At 41.3% G+C, this 26,853-nt stretch overlaps 1 protein-coding gene across 22 annotated transcripts in view; it reads left to right on the top strand.

The window, feature by feature from the left end:
- MBNL2 (muscleblind like splicing regulator 2) overlaps window positions 1–26,853 on the top strand; it is a 257,792-nt gene that overhangs the window by 151,343 nt on the left and 79,596 nt on the right. The gene's annotated exons all lie outside the window — the stretch shown is intronic.

The raw sequence follows: 26,853 nt of genomic DNA, 5'->3' as shown, positions 1-26,853 counted from the left end.
TTCCTCAAGCTCAATGTGGACAAATCTGAACTAATTATCTTTCCTCCATCTCGCATATCTTCCCTACCTGATCTATCTATCAAAATAAATGAAATCACACTTTCCCCTGTCCCCAAAATCCGCTGCCTCGGAGTAACCCTTGACTCTTCCCTGTCCCTCAAGCCACACATCCAAGCTCTCGCCACTTCCTGTCGCCTCCAGCTCAAAAATATTTCCAGAATCCGTCCTTTCCGCAACCATCACTCTACCAAAATGCTTGTGCATGCCCTAATCATCTCCCGCCTCGACTACTGCAACATCCTCCTTTGTGGCCTACCTTCTAACACTCTCGCGCCCCTCCAGTCCGTACTTAACTCTGCTGCCTGACTAATTAATCTCTCTCCTCGCTACACTCCTGCTTCCCCCTTTGCAAATCCCTTCACTGGCTCCCAATTTCCCAGCGTATCCAGTTTAAACTACTAACACTGACCTACGAAGCCATCCATAACCTTTCTCCTCCGTATATTTCCAAACTATAATCACTCAATATCTTCCCTCACATAATATCCGGTCCTCACAAGACCTCCTCCTCTCCTCCATGCTTATTCGCTCCTCACCCAATCGCCTCCAAGACTTCTCCCGAATATCCCCCATACTCTGGAATTCTGAGCCCCAACACGTCCAGTTATCCACCTCATTTGGATCGTTCAAAAGAAACCTGAAAACCCATCTCTTCAAGAAAGCTTACAGCCTGTAATGACCACATGGCCACCTCAACACCATTGGAGCTACTGCGACCCCCGACCTACTGTCTCCTTCCCCATAATCCTGTAGAATGTAAGCCCGCAAGGGCAGGGTCCTCTCCCCTCTGTACCAGTCTGTCATTGTTAGTTTGTTTACTTTAAGGGTATGTGCACACGTCAGGATTTCTTGCAGAAATTTTCCTGACAAAAACCGGACATTTCTGCCAGAAATCCGCATGGTTTTTTTCGCGTTTTTTTTTTCATGGTTTTGAAGCGTTTTTTGTGCGTTTTTTTGCGGATTTTCCCAATGCATAGAACAGTGGGAAAAACGTGGAAAATCCGCAAAATTAATGAACATGCTGCTTTTTTTACCGCGATGAGTTTTTTTTGCGGAAGAAAACGCACCATGTGCACAAAACATGCAGAATACATTCTAAATGATAGGATGCATAATGAATGCGTTTTTAATGAGTTTTTATAGCGTTTTTATCGCAAAAAAACTTGAACGTGTGCACATACCCTTAGGGATATTTGTATTTTGATGTAACCCCATCTAACGTACAGCACCATGGAATTAATGGTGCTATATAAATAAATAATAATAATTAATACAGTGATGTACATGTAAGTAAAAGAGCACAGTACATTTACAGGTGACATGAAGCTCCAACTACAAAAAAGTTTAGTAACTTTGCAGATGAGACACTTTCACTGTTTTCTACTGATCATTAGTTGTAACTTGTATTATAGTCCAGAGCTTCTGTCACAATTATCAAGGCTTTTCACATTTTCCAGAATTCCTTCTAGATTAGAGGTTTAGCCACCTACGATTGTCTATACCATTCCACGGTGAAAATAAATGGAGCAAGATCATACATTCTTGGTAATGCCATTACTTCATTCATTGTCAGAAGAAGTTGGAACAAACAAGTGATTGGAATATCCATAATAGTGACCATTGGGGGTCATGGCGATGGGAACTCTACCAATCAGATAATTGTATTATCTATCAATATAAATGTCTCATTGCTTGGGGCTCACACCCCTAGAACCACTATCGCCCACTTAAAAAAAAAAAGTTTCACAATGCCCCGTTCTTCTGCACTTCTATTGGGAATCAGGACCCCTGTTCTTGTTTTCGCTATGCTTGCATTTTGGTAATGTACATTTGTAAGCTATGCACTGCCCCCTTATCAGAGCCCACCTAAGGTCCTACTACGGTCCTACATCACATTCTTTGGTTATATTTAACGTGCATGTCTGGAAAGCTCCAGATATACACACAAGTGCAAGCTAATTGTCAGATGGAGGCCTCAAGAGTATTGTTTAAGCCTCCGTCTGGCCAGTATTTGCCTCAATACTGGAAATGGAATGAATAGAATTGCATAGTATATTACACTATTCCACCCTGCAATGTTCAGTGTATGTTTTTTAACCTAACTGTAAATGATGGCTGTGTTATATCTGCTGTAGGCATCTCTTGAATGGATTTATCATGAGCTTTTGATAACACATCTATTACACGGATGTCATTATTGCCTATATGTGGCGTACTGTATATGTCTCTGACTGATATCTAACAGTGGCATCTATCACCCACAGGATATAATGGAAGCCATTTAATGACGACATCATCAAAACCTATTAAAAAGCTCATGACTAATCCATTATTTGGGTGTCAACTTAGCCTATGCTTAATTGGCGCATCAATCACAGGCATCCATAGCTTACAGCCAATAATGGCATCTATTTTACGTATACCTCATGAAAAACCCATGACATATTGGTTAAATAAATTCCATTATGGTCTATGGGCCCGATTCATTCAGATTGGTGTTTTGAAAGTAGCATGTAGGAATAAAACGCACCAAATTCATTAAGAGGCGCATGCTGTTTTGAACAAAAATAGTGTCACTTAGAGCCCTACGTTGTTTAACCCCTTTACCCCCAAGGGTTGTTTGCACGTTAATGACCGGGCCAATTTTTACAATTCTGACCACTGTCCTTTTATGAGGTTATAACTCTGGAACGCTTCAACGGATCCCGGTGATTCTGACATTGTTTTCTCGTGACATATTGTACTTCATTATAGTGGTAACATTTATTTGATATTACCTGCGTTTATTTGTGAAAAAAACTGAAATTTGGCGAAAATTTTGAAAATTTTGAAAATTTTCCAACTTTGAATTTTTATACAATTAAATCACAGAGATATGTCACACAAAATACTTAATAAGTAACATTTCCCACATGTCTACTTTATATCAGCACAATTTTGGAACCAAAATTTTTTCTTGTTAGGGAGTTATAAGGGTTAAATTTGACCAGCAATTTCTCATTTTTACAACACCATTTTTTTTTAGGGACCACATCTCATTTGAAGTCATTTTGAGGGGTCTATATGATGGAAAATAACCAAGTGTGACACCATTCTAAAAACTGCACCCCTCAAGGTGCTCAAAACCACATTCAAGAAGTTTATTAACCCTTCAGGTGTTTCACAGGAATTTTGGGAATGTTTAAATAAAAATGAACATTTAACTTTTTTACACAAAAAACTTACTTCAGCTCCAATTTGTTCTATTTTACCAAGGGTAACAGGAGAAAATGGACCCCAAAAGTTGTTGAACAATTTGTCCTGAGTACGCTGATACCCCATATGTGGGGGTAAACCACTGTTTGGGCGCAAGGGAGAGCTCGGAAGGGAAGGAGCGCCGCTTGACTTTTCAATGCAAAATTGACTGGAATTGAGTTGGGACGCCATGTTGTGTTTGGAGAGCCCCTGACGTGCCTAAACATTGAAACCCCCCACAAGTGACACCATTTTGGAAAGTAGACCCCCTAAGGAACTCATCTAGATGTGTTGTGAGAGCTTTGAACCCCCAAGTGTTTCACTACAGTTTATAACGCAGAGCCGTGAAAGTAAAAAATATTTTTTTCCCCACAAAAATTATTTTTTAGCCCCCAGTTTTGTATTTTCCCAAGGGTAACAGGAGAAATTGGACCCCAAAAGTTGTTGTCCAATTTGTCCGGAGTACGCTGATACCCAATATGTGGGGGGGAACCACCATTTGGGCGTATGGGAGAGCTCGGAAGGGAAGGAGCGCCATTTGGAATGCAGACTTAGATGGATTGGTCTGCAGGCGTCACGTTGCATTTGCAGAGCCCCTGATGTAACTAAACAGTAGAAACCCCCCATAAGTGACCCCATATTGGAAACTAGACCCCCCAAGGAACTTATCTAGATGTGTTGTGAGAACTTTGAACCCCCAAGTGTTTCACTACAGTTTATAACGCAGAGCTGTAAAAATAAAAAATATATTTTTCTTTTTACGCAAAAATTATTTTTTAGCCCCCAGTTTTTTATTTTCCCAAGGGTAACAGGAGAAATTGGACCCTAAAAGTTGTTGTCCAATGTGTCCTGAGTACGCTGATACCCCATATGTTGGGGTAAACCCCTGTTTGTGCGCACGGGAGAGCTCGGAAGGGAAGGAGTTTTATTTTTTCAACGCAGAATTGGCTGGAATTGAGATCGGACGCAATGTCGCATTTGGAGTGCCCCTGATGTGCCTAAACAGTGGAAACCCCCCAATTATAACTGAAACCCTAATCCAAACACACCCCTAACCCTAATCTCAACTGTAACCCTAACCACACCCCTAACCCTGACACACCCCTAACCCTAATCCCAACCCTATTCCCAACCGTAAATGTAATCCTAACCCTAACTTTAGCCCCAACCCTAACTTTAGCCCCAACCCTAACCCTAGCCCTAACCCTAATGGGAAAATTGAAATAAATAATTTTTTTTAATTTTTTAATTTTTCGTAACTAAGGGGGTGATGAAGGGAGGGGGGGTTGATTTACTACTTATAGCGGGTTTTCTAGCGGATTTTTATGATTGTCAGCCGTCACACACTAAAAGACGCTTTTTATTGCAAAAAATGTTTTTTGCGTTACCACATTTTGAGTGCTATAATTTTTCCATATTTTGGTCCACAGAGTCATGTGAGGTCTTGTTTTTTGCGGGACGAGTTGACGTTTTTATTGGTAACATTTTCGGGCACGTGACATTTTTTGATCGCTTTTTATTCCGATTTTTGTGAGGCAGAATGACCAAAAAACAGCTATTCATGAATTTCTTTTTTGGGGGGGGGGGCGTTTATACCGTTCCGAGTTTGGTAATGGATCGCTTTTATACGATAAAAACTATTTTATAGAAAAAATAATTATTTTTGCATCGCTTTATTGTGAGGACTATAACTTTATTTTTTCTTTGATGATGCTGTATGGCGGCTCGTTTTTTGCGGGACAACATGACGTATTCAGCGGTACCATGGTCATTTATTTCCGTCTTTTTGATCGCATGTTATTCCACTTTTTGTTCGACGGTATGATAATAAAGCGTTGTTTTTTGCCTCGTTTTTTTTTTTTTTTACGGTGTTCACTGAAGGGGTTAACTAGTGGAACAGTTTTATAGGTCGGGTCGTTACGGACGCGGCGATACTAAATATGTGTACTTTTATTGTTTTTTTATTTAGCTAAAGGAATGTATTTATTGGAACAATATTTTTTTATTATTATTTATTTAGGAATTTTTTTTTTTTTTTTACACGTGTAATTTTTATTTTTTTTACATTTTTACTTTGCCCCAGGGGAAGACATCACAGTAAAGTGACAGATCGCCGATCTAACACTTTTAGGTGCACTGTGTCAGATCGGCGATCTGACGTGCACTGCTGGAGGCTTCCCGGCGCCTGCTCTGAGCAGGCGCTGTGAAGCCACCTCCCTGCAGGACCCGGATGCAACCCCGTGGCCATTTTGGATCCGGGCTTGCAGGGAGGAGACGCTGGGTACAAGGTGAGCACATCGCCTTGTACCGATCGTCTCAGGGAAGCACGCAGGGAGCCCCCTCCCTGTGCGATGCTTCCCTGTACCGCCGGAACACTGCGATCATGTTTGATCGCAGTGTGCCGGGAGTTACTGTGCGAGGAGCGGTCCGTGACCGCTCCTGGCACATAGTGCCGGATGTCAGCTACGATAGTCAGCTGACACCCGTCCGCGATCGGCCGTGCTCCCCCCGTGCTGGACGTACTATTCCGTCCTTGGGATGTAGGGCCCACCCCACATGGACGGAATAGTACGTCCAATGACAGAAAGTACAAAGACAAAATGTAATTTTGCTTTTTTACTTTTTTAGTTACAGCAGGGTTTTATTCTCATTTTGTTTCTTGTAGGTGGTGTCTATGTAATGGCTAATGTGAATATGCGTTTATGTGCTGCATGTATACCTACTTAAACCCAAGCTGTATTTCTTTGTGTTTTCTTGTATTATTGCATTTTATGCCCCCACTCCTTGAGCTGGATATTACATTTACATACCTTCCCATGGCTAGTGTCCACAGTTTGGGAACCGGTACTTTGTCTGCCCTTGTACACATTGAGGTCACTTCTGACACATGGTAAGGTTTAGACAGTGTAGGACCATCCCGATTAGGATCACCTTGCTGCTGGTGGGATGGCTTTTATGCTTTTTTTAATCAAAAACTTACTACGAACTATATGTTATTTAAATGCACTTTTGCTTTGTTACTTATTTAGTTACAGCACGCTTTATGATCATGTTGTTTCTTATAGGTTTTGTCTATTTAATGGCGAATGTGAAAATGCGTTTATGTGCTGCTTCTATACCTACTTAAACCCAAGCTCAATTTCTTTGTGTCTTTTTTAATGAATTCGGTGCATCCTACCAGTGCTGTGCACTATAAATCTTAAAGTTTTGTCTTAAATGCTGCCACTTTAGCGAATTTATTGGACAGGCATTTCATCTCAACTTCGCCCCCTTTGCCAGAGCTGGTTGAAAGTGGTGTGAAAACATCAAAGGTTGCAATTTTTTGTCTTCAACACATCAAACACTTTCCAAAGTGTTTTTACTCTAGAATTCTGGTGTAAACACTTTGATGACTTGGGGCCTATGAGCGATGGATAATAACGGCAGGCACAATCTTTCACGATTCCCGTTTAATGTGTACTTCAGGAGCTTTTCCTGATGTATACACCAAATGTAAACATAAACTAAATGTGAACGGAGCCTAAATAGTAAGTAAAGCTTATTTTATGAAGATTTTATTAAAACCTAAAATAGTATTCAAAAGTGGGCATACTGTATGACTCAAGGTCTCATATCTTAGCTGCAGACTGTCCCAAAATCATGTGGAATTGGTTTGGGACAAACAGTAATAATTGTGAAGCCCCATCTGTATAGAGAGGCACAATGGACATTCCAACCGTGTGATATATTAACACATGATATTATACAGTAATGTTTAAATTCAACATTTGGGCCATATGAAGAATCTTATAGACAGTGATACTGATTGTGCAGCTCCCAATGTGCTTCTGATAACTTTTCTGTAGCATATTAATATGTGTGGCTGTGTATTTCCAGTATAACCATATCTATGCTGAACATATTATTAGGCCGTACCACTCCCTTATGTGCCTAGACAAGCTCATATTTCTACAGGACCGTGCCCGGCGATTTCCTGCCAGTGAAGACAAGTCATGTATCAGATGTATTCATCTCTGTCTACACAAAATCCTTTAAGCATCTAGAAGTAATGAAATTGACCTAGAAATACCTTCTATATGTGACATATCTAGGGACTCTTTTCTTTGACTCTTTCCATTGTTGGGCAGTTGTCATTGGCATTTCCTTGGCATATAGTACTTCTTATCCTGGGAGGAGAGAAGCAGCTGTTAGGCAAAGCAAAGGGCTCTCTTACCATTCCTGGTAACATTAGATGCTGTGATCATGTATACGGACTTGTCGGCGTGTGGATTTACACGCCATGACATTGCCAGCTATTGAAACAAAGGAAGGTTGGGTTCACCTGGGCACAGCGGCCAGACGGACCTGATTCTCACTCTTGTATTGGATGCAATAACCGGGTGTTTATGGTTGAAGACTTACCGTATGTACAGTATATATATAGATATACGGTATATCCATCACCAGCCCAGCTCCCATTCAGAAAGCACACACAGCATTTATTGGATATAGCGGCTGCTTTCACCAGGTGACATCACTCAATCAGCTTTAGGCAAATGGCACCATATCAGCTCGTAGCCCGTTTTGGCACAATGCCCGATGGATTTATTTGACAGACATGGAGCTATAGGAAATGTAATCTGTGGCTTAGTAGAGAAGATGGAATGTGATTGAAACTGCACCCACAGCGAAATAATAATGTGCTGCACGATCACTGATGTGCATTATCCTTACCGGAATTGCTTATCAGAGGTAATGGTAAAATGAAAACCTGGTTATTACAGGATTTAAGCTATTCTGTTTGTGTATTGCCTTTTTCATAATAAAGGGTTTATGCCAAGATATAAAGTTATCACCTATCCATCCTTGTTAATTGCACGGGGTCCCACCGAACTTAAGAATGGGCTCTGATTGGAGTGGCGGTCAATCTCATGTATTATTACTACTCCATTCCTTGTCTTTGGGAATGCCCTAGATTGCTGAATGCTGTACTTGGTTATGACTGGCAGCCCCATAGACAATAATGATATTAGACCTCCACTTCATTCATCAGGGGTGGTCCAGAAGAAAGGGAATCCTGGCAATGTTCACAGGATGTAAGTCCTCTACTTGATGCTCATTGTTTAGTTTCTGCCGCCTGTACACATCATAATGGCATTTTTTTAAAATTCTTGCTGCAAAAGAAAGGCGTAAACATCTTGTCTCACAGTCCATGTACGCTAATTTCTATTGTTCTCATATTGAACTCAAGGAGAAAGCCATAGCTCCATTCCCTTGTTTCCACTTGTAAGATGCATCCCGTGCAGTAAAATTTACTCACGCAAAGTTTACAAATGAAGTGCACAACGTAAACTTGTTATAAAAAGAAGAAACCTCTAAAGTCCGCTCACCCAAAAGGAGATCCAGTGTTCGGTAACTGCAGTGCCTCAGGAATAAGGAAGAAGAAAAATTCAGCAGTAGGGTCTTCTGTAAAAAATCCAAATTTTATTAAGAAAAATTATTTCCAGGAAAAACGCAACCAACCACCACCACTTAAAATGAGTTAAAATACAGGGGAAACACATTTCGGACACTTTACAAATGAAGCGTAGAACATAAACTTATTATGTTACAGGAATTTTACAAGACCCCAAATCAACTTCCAGCCCTCAATACACCTTGTACTGTATTTAGCTAAAGTCAAATACACTCACATTTCCAAAAGACTGTCGCTCCACCGCTTCCGCCACATGATTTTGGCTCTGAAGCTCTTTTCCACCTTTTATGGTGTTCTGTACATTACAACCACTTTTTTTTTTTTTTTTGGCTGAATGTTGGAACGTCCTCTCTGACGACACTTACATGGGAGCAGAGATGCAGCTTCATTTACTGATCATTGGCCGGTCGGCATTCGAAAACTAAAAATGCCCGTTCCCTGATTATCTTCTCATCCAAATGCGCTAAATCCAATTTTCATCAGCTGTAAAATTGGTGTGATTGGTTATAAATCTGCTTGTGTAAACCCAATTTTAGGGACAGGTCTTTGGGGATCAAAAGATGGAATCTCTCTGCCAATTGGAATCAAAATATATCAGAATTGTGATCATATAACTCCTTATATTCCACTAATCTAATAGTCACTGATACAAATAAAAACTTACAGAAATACCATCAGTTGTTGGCCATTAGATGGAAAACCCTCTGAATCTCATGTGTGGCAGATTGTCAGGTATTCTGTAAAATTGGTCAGCCGTAGAAGAACATATTAAATTGACTTGTAAGGGTAGTTCCTTGGGAAAGTCAGCCCACTACTACTTTGTTTTGGATTTAAAGTTTTGACTACAATGGCGATTTTTGTTGCCTATACAACAGATTAGTTTATAATTGTTAGTTCGTTTACCGGGGTTATTAACCTGATGATCCAGCTCTTCTGACCACCATCGAGAATTCAGAAGGACATTCTGCCAGATATCAAACCGTTCATTTTATTGGGTGGTCTTTTGGTTTACATCTCTCTAGGGCCAGCTTCATCCTCGCTCGTAGCACAAGCCACTTTTCTCTATACCCCTTTAGGGCCTCTCCATTACTGGCATTGTGTGCATCGTTTTGACATGTTAGTTCAGTAATAATATAGCACATGCAAGTAAGGACTATGTCGTTCTGGCACATTATCAATGCTAAATTGGACACAGGCGCAGTTCTGTACCATTTCATTATTGAAACATCTAAATGACAATTTTCTTTTACATGATAATAATAGCTTTCACTTGTTCCAACAAAGACATTTCCTGGGTCATTGCATTCAAGAAGGCATGGAAAATGTAAAAAAAAAAAAAAAAACGATGTGGGATGTTGGGTTCATCAAATTCCATTTATCTGAATTTACTCTGTTCTATGAATAAAGGGCCAATTTCACTTCAGATTAAATTACAATAGCAATAATAATAATAATTCTACAAGGTTCATATATCCTCACCTTGGCTATGGAGTCAGGGCCGGTAAAGTTTTACTGTATTCTGGCGATGCATTTGTCACTTTTGTACTCTAAGGGAAGACGGGCAGCCTCGATGCCAGTGTGTACTGCAGCTTAGATGGGATAAATATAGTCATTAGACTAATGTCTGTGTATTGTGAAGAAGAGCGCTCTGACCAATTACATGTTTTAGCCCAGACCCCTTTGCTGCTTTTTTCCAAACATGTACTTTATAAGACACAGTATTCAATATTTCCTGCAGGTGTGGGACCATTTAGGGCACAGCGGGAACTATAAGGGGTGTCTCTGCAAAAAAAAAAAAAAAACAATTTAGAAAAAAAAAGTAATGTGACTTGAATATGGTTTCAAGAAAATATATCAATGGTCAGCTCAGTTCGATCGTTGAACCCATACTCATGAAAATTATACCAATGGCTTGGATGAAGACATAGTGAATGGAGTTGCGAAGAGCACCATGGCTTCAGGGGAGTTGAATACAGGCCACAGACTGGCTAAATAAATCTTTCCAGAATGTACACAAGAGAAAACTAGAGCGTTATATCCTTCACCTACTCTGTACGCCAGTATTTGGTGGCTGACTCAGTGGTTAGCACTGTAGCCTTGCAGCGCTGAGGTCCACGGTCCATAATCTCGTCCAGGACAACATCTGGAGTTTGTATGGTCTCCCCATGTTTGCGTGGGTTTCCTCCTATACCCCAAAGACATATTAAAAGGGAATTTGGATTGAAAGTCCCAATGGGGACAGTGATAATGATGTCTGTACAGCGCTGTAGAGTATAAGCGGGCATTATTAATAAATACTTTCTAGCCACCATGGTTGCCCATGCACTCTAATCGCCACCAAAGAGAGCCTTTGACATGACATCTGGCTTTGTGCTTTAAAGACCCACAGAATTGTATGTCACGGAGATGCACAAGAATCAGAATAAAACTGTGATCTCTTTCCAATCTCCCGAGACTTCAGTGGTGAGAACACAGAACACACGCCAAGAATAGGGTATTTCGCATAAGTGACATGTATTTGTCAAAACGGCTATGTTAGCTGACATTAACAAGTTCATGAGTCCACATCGAATTCTGTGGTGAGAACGAGACCTGTCTCAGACTCCTACAGGCTGTTGGGTTAGTTTTCTGTGTATTCCGCACCTTCTATGTCCGCACCTTATTGCAGAATGATTAGCCAATGTTGCTATATGCCACATAATCATATGTGCAGTTACGGTACATTTCCAGTACCAAAGAAAATGATTTGGAATCCAAAGTCCATACGACTTGGTCCCATGTTACTTTTTTTTCCCATACATAGCAGATAGCAGAGTGCATACAATTTTTGGGATGCCATTATGTCTGGAGGTAAACGTTATGCCATAGTCAAAATGCTGTGAAGAAGCCGAATACAATATTGAGCTCACAAGGCAAAATGGACGAAGTGTGCTTCTGGATTTTAATTAGGAGCATGTAATTCCTGTTAAGTGCAAAATGAAATAATTAGTACAATGACATACTTACAACCGACTAAAATAGCTGCAGTTCTAATTAACCTGTATTTGACTGTTCTGCATTTTGCACCTTGAAAATGTTCTTCACTTCATTTAAAGAGTTTATCAACTTTCTAATCTATCGTTCTTAAAGAGTCTGTCACAGCGGGGCGCTTCATTTAATAATGGAGTAGACCGCATGGTATGTGAACGTGAAACGTTTGTTATTTCCAACCATCTATTACATGCCGTGAGGAAAAAATAAAGAAATCCATGTCCCAATTCACTGTAGGAAACGGGGTGTCCTGGAAAGGCATAACGTAGATGTGTCCCATGACAAGAAGGAAGTGCGTTACTCATTATGTGAGTCTCCGCACCAATGACCCAACACCCCTCCAGCAGAGCTTGCTTCGTCTGTTGCTTTGCCTAATAAAGTAAAATCTACTTAGGTTTTATTTAGGTTCTGTATGGCATTATTATATGTGCACTGTATGATAAGTGTTTAATTTTGCCATAACCAATGTCTGACAAGTAAAAAATGTTTTGTATAAGATCAGAAAGTATTAAAAAAGAGAAGCAATCCTCACCTCATTGATCCCCTTCCCAATCCCCAAGAGATCCCAACACTGGCGGGTCCCACAAGATTACACTTCCTTCTGCAGTGATAATAGCACAACTGTGGGACACTAGACCACTGCAGTCAATCCGTGGTGCCTGAGTCTAGGCTCTTGGTTCTGCGAGGTTTTATTCCTCTGGACCCCTTAGGCTGCTTTCACACATCAGGTTTTTGCCGTCAGGTTCAATCCGGCGAATTTTGAAAAAAAACCTGATCTGGCAAAGGATGCCGCCGGATCCGTTTTTTTTCATAGACTTATATTAGCGCCGGATCGCGCCAGATGGTCTCACGTTTTGTCCATCGTGATTTGTCTGTGGCAAAAAAACAGACAGCGCCGGATCCGGTGCCGTCCGGCTTTTGCTACAATGGAAGCCTATGGGCGCTGGATCCGGCACATGATGAAATCCGCGCCGGATTCCGTTTTTTTAACTGAGCATGCTCCAATTTTTTTAGGATCCAATTAGCTGGATCAGCTAGTCGGATCCGTTGAAAAAACTGATCCGTCGCACCAGTTTTTCACAATCTGCAATGGATCCGTTTTTTCAACATTCGACGGATTGTGCCTGACAGCAAAAACCTGATGTGTGAAAGCAGCCTTACTGATCAAACTTTTATGGCATACCCAATGAAATCCAAAAAATCTTTCTAGCTATTGTGAAAAATTTTGGACATCAACTAACAACCTCAAGTTCCCCTTCAGTTTGTGTGTTTCAGGGTTTTTTTTAAACAAGAGCGGTAGTTTCTTTTTAAACCATATTACAAATTGTGGCCAGTTTGACGGCCAATATGGAAGTAAATGTTGGTAAGTGTAGGTTTGCAACCAAAATATTTTCCAGGTTTTGTCTGGAGGTTCAGGTTTTGCTCACAAGGCCTCTGTAGCAGATTCTGTCATGTTTTACAGGAAAAAATGACATTTTTCAAGTGAAAACTTAGCAGAATTAGATATACTCTATTATGTCAGTCGAGACTGTCAGATGCCGATCAAGACTGGCAAATGCATAGAGAGCCTGGTTGGTTATGTAACCAGACCAAAGAACCAGGGCTGTGGAGTCGGTAAGCTACAGTTGCGACTCCGACTCTGACTCCTGTATTTTATCAGGTTCCGGCTCCGACTCCGGCTCCGACTCCGACTCCTTCATAAATGGCCAATTCGTAACAATAAATTTACTGTTGTAAAATATTAACATCGTGCTTATTCAGTTTCTCACCATCATATAAGTAATCAGACTACTTAGAGCAAAAACTATATTTAATACAATACAATTAGAATATAGCAAATAACTTTTATAAACTTTTCTAAACTCTTGTAAGTAAATATGCAATAGACACTGTTATGCAGTTAATAAGAAGAAATCTATAAATTTGTCCTCAGAAAAAGTATTGCCTCTGTCAGATCCTCCTTCATGGATGCCCTCAAATCTGATTTAATTATTTTGAGAGCAGAGAACAACCTCTCTACACTAACTTGGGATGGTGGCAAAGCAGTAACCACTCGGGCAACATCTCTGACAATGTCAGGATACAGAGGAATCGCTTGTTGCACTGTTAATTTTGATGAACGGTCAAATTTCTCAATTTCTTTTAGTGCACATGAAAAATTCTGCTGAAATGTACTGGCTGTGTTCTTTGATGGGGATGACTCTTCTTCTATGCGAGAACGCTTTGCACGGTCCTTGTGATCCAAATATTTTTCGAAATTAAATTCTTCATCAGTTGATGAGGGTGAAGATGTGGCAGGACGACCAAATTCTTCTTGTTCCTCCTGACTGTTCTGCAACCCTTTCATCCTTACTGCTATTTGAAACAGAGCTTCTTTTCCTTTAGTTAGCTGTTGATCATCTAGAAGAATCCGATGCATTGGGTCTACATAAACAGCTGCCAAAAGAATGTTATTTTGTAATAGTAGCTCCTCTCTCCGTTTCATTGATATAGCAATGCCACTTGCAATTAACCCTCCTCTTTGGGACAGGCGAAACATCAGGTTCTTCCACTCCTTTAAGAAAATATCTGGAGTTAAGTCCTCTGCTTGTAATTTTTTAGTCACTGTAAATGTGTGCTCTAGCAATTTTTCCAGCTCAGTCACCTGATTCCACTGACTTTCATTAAGCGTCAGTTGAGGGTTAGCCATGTCTACAAGAAAGGTTTTCAGTTCAACCAAGCGCTGAATCATTAAGTAAGTACTGCCCCATCGTTTGGCTTGATCAATAATTGCCCCTTTTCCAGCACGTCTCTTCAAAATTGAGTCAACTTTAGGGGTTCTGGCAAGAGTAGCCAATTTTCTCACCTTGCCAATCGGTGCAGCAGCATGTCCTTCTTGCAGACTGTCTCTTATAGCCAGCTGTAGCTTATGCACAACACAGCGCATGTGATGAATGAAAGAACGTATTGACACAGGTTCAACAAGATCAACTAAACTATCATGTTGCTGTTCATCTGAAGCAACTTCAGTTTGCTCCTCAGCTATAATACTGTGTTCCTCTATTTTAAACATTTCTGTGTCTGTGGACCCAGAATGTTCTTCTAGCTGCTGGTCACCATCATTACTCTCATTCATTAGCTTAATAGTACTTATCATATTTGAAGCATTGTCAGTTACGACAGAAAGAACTTGCTCTTTTTTAAGTTCATAGTCTTGCAGAACCTTTTCCACCAAGACCTGGAGAAACTCACTGGTGTGATGAGCTTTGGTGTCTTTTACTGCCAATGTCTTGGTAACTATTTCATTTTTGTCACAAAGAAATCGGACATTGATGGCAAAATAGTTCACTCTGTGACGTGTGCAGGCATCCATTTTAAGAAACAGAAAGCGTCCCTTGAGAGTTTTTTTAAGTTCTTCCTTTTGTTTAAAAGCTTCTTCGATTACTTATTTTCTAATACTCGCTCTCTCCAGAGAAACACCAAGCTTGCGGGCCATTTCCCCATTCAGACACATAAAAGATGGTCGTGAAAATAATGAAATAGGCACACTATCCTTTACAACAAGCTCTATGATCTGTTTTTTAAATGTATCTACTGTCATTGTTACAGTAACTTTGTCACTGACAAAATATCTTGCAACTGATGGCTGCAAAGTTCTCTGCTCCTTTGTTTGGCTGGAAGAGCTGGGCACTGGTTCATTGGTTTGGATGCAGTCTTTCTCATCCACTGCTTTCAGTACTTCTGGATGAAAGCGCTGTAAATGTCTCTTTAGATTAGAAGCTCTGGTAGGAGCATTTTTATCTTTGCCTGAATATACACTGATCTTGGCTTCACAGCATTTGTTTTCGTATGGATCATTTGTCATACACTGACAGACATAATGTTTTCTATCTTGAGTGATGGTGAAATGTTCAAATACAGCTGATTTAATGTGACGCTTCTTTGACATTCTCAGGTTTTTAATTCTGCATTCACAATCCAAATGACAATTGTTTTTCCTAAAAACAATTGTACAAAATTATTGCCAGGTCGTACAACTCATATGCTGGTCAGTAATGCTGTTATTCCTCATGTACTCACAGTTAACTGATGCAAAGTTTGTTGAAAGGATAATACTTCTTACAGTCTTCCTCTTCTGAGTAGCAGCTGTGAGATGCTTGGAAGAGGCACACCTAGTAAAAATCTAGTCTAGAGGAGGAGCTTTACTACTAAGAATTTGCAACACATTTTCACTTTCAGTTTCATACATTGTAAGTAGGGGGTTGGCGCAGCATGAGGTTAACCAAGTATAAGATTAGATAAGGGCAGTGGAGAACAGTGACACACAAGAAGTAAGAAAAGTCTCTATCTCCAGCAGAACTGCTTATCACTGTTGTTCATAGTTTGATAGAACATATATATTTGAGTAACATTTATAAAATTCATATGAAAGTTCAATTATGAAATATTAATACATTTTTTTTTAAAGTCGGAGTTGGTACATTTCTACCAACTCCAACCAAAACTAACTCCGACTCCACGACTCCGACTCCACAGCCCTGCAAAGAGCTAATGATGAGGATAGAACGATCACTAATACATTCTGTCCCCATATAGTATCATGTTATCGGCAGCACTTCCCCAATTTACGCAAGGTTTTCTGCTGCCAATAAGAATTATTTTTAATTTACGTTGGCGGACAATTAGGAATGAGTGTTTTTAAAAATGCTTATTCCCAGATTATCTACTTACTGTATATACTCAAGTATAAGCCGACCAGAGCATAAGCCGAGGCACCTAATTTTACAACAGAAAACTGGGAAAACGTATTGACTCGAGTATAAACCAGGTATGCATTGTCCCCTCATCCCCATCCTGGTATGCATGGCTCCGTCATCCCCATACTGGTATGCATGCCTCCCTCATTCCCATCCTGGTATGCACGGCCTCCTCATCCCCATCCTGGTATGCATGGCTCCTCATCCCTATACTGATATGCATGGCTCCTCATCCCTATCCTGGTATGCATGGCTCCTAATCCCAATCCTTGTATGCTTGGCTCCTAATCCCTATCCTTGTATGTGTGGCTCCTCATCCCCATCCTGGTATGCATGGCTCCTCATCCCTATACTGATATGCATGGCTCCTCATCCCTATCCTGGTATGCATGGCTCCTAATCCCAATCCTTGTATGCTTGGCTCCTAATCCCTATCCTTGTATGCATGGCTCCTCATCCCTATCCTGGTATGCATGGCTTCTCATCCCTATCCTGGTATACATGGCTCCTCATCCCTATCCTGGTGTGCATGGCTCCATCCCTATCCTTGTATGCATGGCCCCATCTCTATCCTTGTATGTATGGCCCTGTCCCTATCCGTGTATGCATGGCTCCATCTATGTCCTTGTATGCATGGCCCCATCTTTATCCTTGTATCTAAGGCCCCATCCCTATCCTTGTATGCATGGCTCCATCTCTATCCTTGTATGCATGGCTCCATCCCTGTCCTTGTATACATGGCCCCATCTCTATCCTTGTATGCATGGCTCCATCCCTATCCTTGTATGCATGGCTCCATCCGTATCCTTGTATGCATGGCCCCATCTCTATCCTTGAATGTATGGCCCCATCCCTATCCTTGTATGCATGGCCCCATCTCTGTCTTTGTATGTATGGCCCCATCCCTATCCTTGTATGCATGGCTCCTTATCCCTATCCTTGTATGCATGGCTCCTTATCCCTATCCTTGTATGCATGGCTCCATCCCTATCCTTGTATGCATGGCTCCTTATCCCTCTCCTTGTATGCATTGCCCCATCCTTATCCTTGAATGCATGGCTTCATCCCTATCCTTGAATGCATGTCTCTATCCCTATCCTTGAATGCATGGCTCCATCCCTATTCTTAAATGCATGTCTCAATCCCTATTCTTGCATGCATGGCTCCATCCATATCTGTATGCGTTGATCCATCCCTATCCGTGTATGCATGACCCCATCCTTATCTTGGTATGATTGCCCCCCCATCAAAAAACATAAAAAAATAAACCATTATACTTACCTCGCAGCGCTCCCTCGCAGCATCTTCTTCCGGTGCTAGCAGCTGCTTTATGCTTGTAAGCAATGCATGGCAGGGACGTCATGCGCTGCTCACAAGCAGAGCACAGCTGCTGGAATACTCATTGCTCCCCACATTGGAACTATGAGCACAGAGGGCACTTAGTATTCATTGTTATCAAGCAGCGCGCACAGTGTCAGCCGCCGGGCGGTCACGCTTGCCGCTACTTAAGAAAAATGAATATTCACCTCTCTCCATGACCATGGGAGTGGAGAGAGACGAATATTCATTTGTCTTAAGTAGCAGGCAACCATGACCACCCGGCAGCTGTAGGAGCCGGCTGCTGCAGCTGAGACTGCGCACGTTATTACAAAGAAATGAATATTCATTGTCAGTGCAGTAAATATTAATTTCTGTTTAGCAGCGGGCACAGGCTTTAGCTGCAGCAGCTGTCTCCTGACTCCTATGACCCACTGCTGCCGCTCCCCCCTCCATCTTCTGGACACCTCACTTGAGTATAAGCCGAGGGGGGGGTTGTTTTCAGCACACAAAAAATGTGCTTAAAAACTCTTCTTATACTCAAGTAGATACGGTATGTAAATTCACTGTAACTTGTGCTTCTACCAGTGGATAAATGTATACGGTATTTACTTTAATTTTGTCCATTTTTATATTTTCCTCTTGTACACATTCAACTGATTTTCTCATAACATTGGTGACAAAATAAAATTTTTCAATTGAAGTTGTCATTTGTGCTTCCCCCTCACGCTGGTAATCCTGGTACTCTGTGTGGTACAATTTCCTCATTTCCTCTTCAGCAGATGGAGAGGTCAGAGTTACGGGATTATCACCTCAGGTACAACCAGAGTAGATGAAAATTACATTTTAATTGTATGACAAATTACACATCATAGATCTGGATATTTTTTCCGGATTGAACATCTTTTTTTTTTTTATCTGACTATAGAAAATATTCTAAATGAAAAAATTTTTTTTTTACATTTTATTGGGTCCAGTTCTAAGACAATCCTAAATTACTGAGGTTATTTTTGAAGATTTTTACAAGAGAAACAATTTAGCCAAATGCAACAAAATGTGTTGCAGTCTTCAACTTCTGAGTTACTACTTCTGAGTGTCCGCCCCCAGTAGGTGTACGCACTTAAAAATGATGCACGGCAGAACACACGTTTGCTCTATCTGCACCATTATAGCTTATGGCCCCACCAATGCATTAGTCAGACTCCCATTTTGTGGGGGGGTTCAGACATAAGCACTGATGTGAGCCACTGAACGGATTATCCATCTGTTACGCTGTGACGGTCTTCGGTAAGGAAGGGGGGCCTCAAACTGTCCCTGGAACTGGGACCCTAACTATCCCTGTCCTTGGGGTACTTTTAAAGCTATGGAGACTCTAGTCTCAGATCATACTATGCTCCTGTTATTGTCCTAAGCTGTCCCCCTCCCCAGGAGGCCTAGTACAGATATGTTAGTGTATAAACATGTTAGACAAACAGGGATAACAAAAAGCAACTAACATACAAAAACACTCAGCAAGGGTATAAAACAAGAGGGGATTATAGGGAGATAAATGGCTGAGTGTAGTTTCCAATGGTGTATACTCAGTGTGAATCCACTCACCTTTTTGGTGTCTTGATATATTGCATATAGATCCAATCCATGGATCACTCCGTTCCTATTTCCATTCAGTTTGCTTTCATAAGTGATAACACTTTGTAAATATTTTTCCCAGCAATTTGCGCTCCTGAAGGATGATGATGGAACTCAATATTCTGATTCAAGGATGATTTTTATTTCAAACTAGAACACAACCGGTTTCAACTTCTTAGAGTCTTCCTCAGGTGTAATGTATGACATTATACCTGAGGAAGACTCTAAGAAGTCGAAACCTGTTGTACTCAGCAAGGGTAGAGAGGAATAAAAGAAAGGATACAAATGTACTAACCAAAGGGGAATAGAAAAATGTAGAAAGCATACACCCAAAAACAGCAGACAACAATCTCCAGCAGCAACTACGAACTCCAACTTCAGCAAACCAGGAATAAAAACTTCATAAGCAGGGATGAGAAGGTCTGGCTAGGTTTTATAAAGAGAGAAAATGAGCAGGTCAGGAGGAGCTGTGAGATGAAGCTGAATGTATTTAACCAGCATACAAAGAGTCGTTAACCTCTTTAGCGCCAAAGGAAGCAAAGTCCATTTAATATGAGGAACAAAGCGCACAGGCTAAATTGAAGACCTGCGATTCACAATATATAATGATCTCCTAACCCCAGATCTCCCAGGAGGATGTAACACACTCGTGACACCAGCATCTCAAATTAAAAAAAAAAACAGTACAAAGCTAGTTTTTCCCGCAGTGATTTAGTGCTGACCCTTCAGCAGTGCTCTTGGTCTTTGTATACATGCGTATACATGCTGCCAACTATTAGTGACTGCAGAAGTCATGTACCGTACCTGTGACGCTAGTCACTTCTCACGGCCAAGCCATGAGTCAGAGTGGTCAAGGAGTCCAAGGTCAGAAGCCAGGAGAGTACGTCATAAACAGAAGGAAAAGGCAAAAGCCTGTTCGGGTAACGTTCCGAGGTCGGAATACCAGAAGGATAACGGATGACAGCAGAAGGGGTTAAACAGTCGGATGGTCAGAATGAAGTCCAAGGTCAGGCAGAAAACGATCAAGCATACAGAACTCAAGGCACAGGGAGCACAAACGTACTAGATGAATGTACCTCTGGCAGAGGTCTGTGAGAAGCCGCTCAGTTAAGTAGCATGGCAATCACCCCTGATAGTGAACACTTGGAGACAGCCGACGCATCCCAGTCACAGATTGCATAGTCGAGCTGTCGATCAACACACTGACAGCTCGGCATGCCCCTGTGCCAGATTGGATGGCCAAGCTATCAATCAAAGTACTGACAGCTTCAGCACGCCCCTGTACCAGATTGGATGGCCGAGCTGTCAGTCACTGCATCTCAGACACCCTGAGGGGTGGAACAGTGACAGTACCACTGGCATGAGCTCTCTGCATCCAAAATAGGAGTCATGATGCCAGAAGTCCGGAACACGACTGATCAACAGCATTCATAACTGCATATTAAAACCTAAAAATATTTTTATAACCCCACACGAGACTTACCATTCTATTCTGGTGAATATTTGCCACATATGCACCCAATGCATTGCAAAGGGTAAAATCCATAATGAAAACATACAGCATAAATTGACATGAAATTCTCACTCCCCAACAATCCAAATATAAGATCCCCAGTGCATCCTCAATGTGTGAGCATATCCTAACTCCTCTATTTATAAATGTGCAATAAATATTTGATCTTCGAAGCCTTGCTGGAACTCAATGTCTGAAACTTTCAAACTAGGACATTTTCCAAATAAGAATACTCATATCTCCTAATAACTAATGCAGATGACCTCCTTTACGCCAGGAACTAATGACCCTGCCTGTCAAATACTTATTAGTTATTTTGGCAGAGGGGCTCTAACCCCTGAAAATAGGTATTATGACATTGAATAGCTCAGAACATTGGCCCTGAAAGCTTAAATGCGCTCAAACAGGGACATTTAATTTAAGAATTCACTTGTGATCCTTTTTATGTTTAGTCAATTGGATGTTAATCCAGGGGATGTGTATTTTGGGGGTTATTTGGCTTGGGACACTGTTGTTGAGAACTGGTCTCGTACATGTCCATCTTTCACATCCATTCAATGTGTTTGGATAAATTCTGCATTGGAGCGGAAGGTTGTGAGTCACGGTAATAGCTTTCCTATTGTCTCCTCTAGCGGGATAAGTTTCTTAATAAGTTAGTTGGTTTATCCTATTTTTAAGCATGCCAGCCGAGAGTGCATGCAGAATGGGTTTAATAAGCTGAGGAGTTTATTAATAGGTTTGGAGAATGAGACCGCGCTCTCTAATTAGTTATTAACCTTTAAGTCCAGGAAGCACAAAGGGACACAGTTCAGTCTGTGTCATCTTAGCCATTTTTACTTGATAATCCTTTTCTGTACAGGTGTAGTGCACATTGTCGGCATATTTGGGGAGCTCAGACATTGTTATTCTGCTTCTTGTATTTTATATTTTCCTATTGTAATATGTCATTTTTTCCATCCACAGATCTGAATGTATTGGAAAAATGTTTATGTTTTCAGGTTCTACTGGTGTCAGCGAGCTCGGTCTTATGTTGTACTGCACCATTACCTTTAACTTCATATCTGACATTTTTCTCCCACATTGTCTGTGTCCAAATGTCAATTTTTGTCATATCGTATTTTTATTTCCTTTTCCCACTGACAAGACAAAAAGTTTCCTACCTGGTGGTCTGTTGAAGTAAAGAGGTTAATTGTAACAGCCCGCTATAGTGCTCTCGGGTAGTGGAAGACATTGTAACATCCTTTTGCTGTGAAGATCTAAATGTCTGTATTCCTGGTGGACTAGAGGAGCCAAAGGAATAATGCTAGTTTCTCAACCCTTTCTCTCCTAGTACCCACTAATTACAAAAAGTGCAAACGACGTACCCCTAAGGAAGGGATTATAAATGTAAACACTGCCAAGAGAAACTCCATCTAGAGCCTACAAGCAATTCTGTGTGATTTGGCAGGAAGAATAGCATAGAAAGCTGCATTATTATAGCTGTCAGCACCGCATTACACCCTGACAGACCCAATATGACCCAGGGTAAGGAAAAGATGCATACACAGCTCGACACACAAAGGTTTCCCCCATTTACAGACTCCAGACCTACTAGAAATTACAGGCCCTCAATGAGTGTGTGATCCGGATACCGATGGCCATTGAATTTAACCATAACATTTTAAAATGGCCATAATGACACTCGCCGGTGCAAAAGGTTATTTACGCAGCTGGGATCACTTTAACTTCAATGGGGAACACAATTTAACAGTGCTAATAGTGCCATGTTATATATTGACACATTACCAGGAGGAATGACAGCGTTACAGATTCTTAGGTTGCGTGCCCACAATCAGGATTTGTGCTGCGTCCAAAACGCTTTGTTCTTCATTACAAGCACAATGGATGGGATTTATAGAAAGCCCGTGCCTACTGTGCCTCTATTTACCGTTGCGTAGACTCCCCCGCGGTGCGGGTTTACAAGCCGCATCATGTCTTTTTTGACAGCAGAGACACTGGTCTCCTCTGCGTAGTTTCACCCATAGCCATTCATTAGATGCGTTAAATTTGCATGGTTCACTAAGAACAAGAGGATTTACCTGCGTGATTAGAACATAGCGTTTTGGAGGCAGTGAAAATATGCTGCTTTTCCTGATCATGAGCACATAGTTTTATATACATGCTCCAGAATATAAAACAGACATGTCATAATAGCTGCCAGTGGCATTAAGAATGGCATCATCTGTCAACAAATATTGTACAGTTCAGGTCAAACATATGTATGTGTATAGTGGTATTTTTATCTTCTGGTATCACTTGAGACCTTCCATGTCTCCTTGTATATTTGGCTTCAGAATTTGTACTAAGCAGCAGATATGACAGCTCTGTATCACTGGAAACACATTTTCTTTGCAGATATGGCTGTGAATATAATATTTGACTAGAGATGTAACCGTTTTCCTTGGTGCACTGTGGCTGAACTTTTATGTCAAAGTCATCTCAAGGTCATTAATCCATCCTAAAGCTGAGCTAAATCTTGACCTCTTTCTTTATGACAATACACTCAGTGATATAATCAAAAACAAATTAATTCCACTGCATTTCTTTTTTACTGAAGTACGATATGGCATCTCAAAATAATCGCAAGCAATGGCGTAATTGCTTATAATGTGCTAATGCTGAATATTACTGCACTGTACAGTACATTCATACACAGATTTATATGCATCTAGCTGAAATAAACTGATGATTATCTCTTGTATGAAGCAACACGTACAGCGAATCTGCACATAGAATAACATTCATGCTTCCAGAAACACCATCTGCCTTTGGCATTTGTGATAACCTTACACGATTTAAAAGGTTATTCCCACAATGCCAATATTATTTACAAGTTAAACTGTAGGAGAGATCAGCGCAAAATAGGGTCTTATCCAAGAAATATAGTGAGCTTTACGTTCAGATTAAACTCACCTGTTTAATCTGAAAAAACAGCATATAGTGCAATATCGGCTGCAGCAGATCCACGGGTCAGCCAGTGACCATCACATTTCAGTAGGTTAGAAGGAGTTTACGGATTTCCGCGCTGCCGACAGGATTTAAAACATATATCCCAGTGTAATAAAATGATTGGTTTATTTTGACGCGTTTTGAAGTACAAATCTACCTGTACTTCTTCAGAAGAAGAAAAAGAAGTAGATTTGTACTTTGAAACGCATCAAAACAAGCCATTTTATTACACTGGGATGTATGTTTTAAATCCTGTCAGCAGTGCGGAGACTATCCACAAACCCTTCCTAACCTATGAATATTATTTACAAAGCACATCATCTCCATGGTTATTGTTAATTTACAGTACAAGCCCAACATAAAGTTTATTTCTTTTACCGTTACTCTTTTTAATCTCTTCTGCGCCTCTGTGCATCCAGTTTCACATGGGTTGTCCTATTCTTACACTTACATTTTCTAGCAGCGCATAGAGAGGTCCCTCCCTCTACTCATTTGTGCTTCCTGATAGAGATCGATATGTCTGTATATGGGCAATTTTTATTTATTATCATGAGGCGACACTTGATAGTTCTGTATGTTGTGACTGTGACCTACTATTTTACCAGTATGCAATGCTGTTTACAAACACCACATTTCATTGGTTGCTTGAGACCATGATCATGGTCTCCCCTACATACATAGTTGAGCTGTGCTTCAACATGGTTGTCAGTGAGAGAGTCTTTGAGGTGTTTTATTAGACAAGGTCATAAGTAAGTGTTTCTCAACTCCAGTCCTCAAGACCCCACAACAGGTCATGTTTTCAGGATTTCCTTAGTATTGCATAGGTGATGGATTTAATGCTTGAGCAGGTGATGAAATTATCACCTGTGCAATACTAAGGAAATCCTGAAAACGTGACCTGTTGTGGGGTCTTGAGGACCGGAGTTGAGAAACACTGTCATAAGTGAATCTGTTTTTCATGAATTGGTCAGGGTCATTAGGTGCAAATACGGCTGGTGTCAGTGAGATATTCATCACGGCATAGCCGAACTCTATCAAAATCTGTCTGTCAAATGTTTTAGAAGAAATTGTCTCTAAGTGCATCTGAGCTTGCTCAACTAACAGCTTAAGGCCAGGTTCATATTGCGTTGATGCAGTCCGTTCAACGCGTGCCTTAAACGGGTTGCACCAACGCTAGTGCCTTTTAAAGATCGCATTATGCGATAGCACAGATGCTCCACCTACGCTAGCGGTGACGGACCCGGAAACGCTGCAGACCGCATCCGAGGGTCTGTCACAGAATGACGGCACATCGCTAACGCATGCCGATTATGACATGCGTTAGTGATGCGCTACATAATGACAGTCAATGAGTGCTCTGAAGCATCCGTTACATTATGTTAGTGCCGCTGTGTAACGGATGCCGTCAGCGCATTGCCATTGATGCAATGTGAACCCTGCCTAAGAACTACAGGAGGATGGATCCAATTACAACAGATGGTAAAGAAAGCCCTTGTTGGTGTCATCATTAGGGGGTGATCATGGGCATACATAGAAATCATGGAGCCCATAGGAGAAGTTCTAGTTCCCTGCCCCCCAACAACAAAAAAATATAAATATTCGGCAGGGTCACAGGCGATCATATGCCACAACTTTGCAGCCTTTACAAAGTAATTTTCATCCTAATGAAGCACTAGATTCCGCTTTCATTGTACCCAATAAGTATGATGCCACACAAACACTGTATGATACCCCCACAGTGAAATCATTCAACACACACAGTATGAAGACCCTACTGTACCCCACCTCAACTCCCCCAACAAAGTATGGTGACCCCAGCAGAGTAAGATTTACCAACTGTGACCCCCACACAGCCCTCCATGCAGTATAAAGGGCCTACATACAGTATAATGGCCCACACGTCAGCACACTGTGTAATGGCCCCACTAGCCTCCAAACAGTTTAATGGTCCCCCACACAGCCCTCCATGCAGTGTAAAGGGCTTGCATACAGTATAATGGCCCCACCTGTCACCTCACTGTGTAATGGCCCCCTTTAGCCTTCCAAATATTATAATGATCCCCACATAGCCCTCTAAATAATATAATGGCTCCCACACAGACCTCCATATATTATAATAGTCCCCTGTTGTGAATTTGGTTTTTGGGCTCCCCCGGTGGTCACTGGTGGTACTGGACTTGTGTGCTTCACTTTCTCTGTTCACCTGTTTCCATCAGGGTATGGGTGTATCCTATTTAGCCTTGCTGCTCAGTTATTCTAGTGCCGGTCATCAATGTAACCAGAGCCTTTCTGTTGCATGTTCCTGCTTCTAGACTACTATCAGCTAAGTTGGACTCTTAGTCCTAAGTTTGTTTTGCATTTTTGTTCCAGTTCACAGTTATGTTATTTTTCTGTAGCTGGAAGCTCTTGTGGGCCGAAATTGCCACTCCGGTGTCATGAGTTGACACATGAGTCTTAAAGTAATTTCGGGATGGTATTTTAATAGGGTTTTCAGCTGACCGTGAAGTTCCCTATTGTATCTTCTTGCTATCTAGTAAGCGGACCTCGCTTTGCTGAACCTACCTTCATACTGCGTATGTCTTTTCCTCTGAACTCACCGTCAATATATGTGGGGGGCTTCTGTCTCCTTTTTGGGGGAATTTCCCTAGAGGTAAGCCAGGTCTGTCTTTTCCTCTATTAGGGTTAGTTAGTCCTCCGGCTGGCGCTAGGCGTCTAGGGATAAAACGTAGGTACGCCACCCGGCCACTGTTAGTTGTGTGGTAGGTTTAGCTCACGGTCAGCTCGAGATTCCATCACCCAAGAGCTGTTCTGTTATTTATGTTCTCTGACGTTCCCTTGCCATTGGGAACCATGACAGTATGGCCGGCCCAGTGTTAAAACCGTTGGCAGAA

Source organism: Ranitomeya variabilis, chromosome 3 (genome assembly GCF_051348905.1).
Source record: "Ranitomeya variabilis isolate aRanVar5 chromosome 3, aRanVar5.hap1, whole genome shotgun sequence".
Classification (NCBI taxonomy): domain Eukaryota; kingdom Metazoa; phylum Chordata; class Amphibia; order Anura; family Dendrobatidae; genus Ranitomeya; species Ranitomeya variabilis.
The sequence above is the reverse complement of the archived record's forward strand: the minus strand, read 5'-3'. Positions and strand labels throughout refer to the sequence as shown.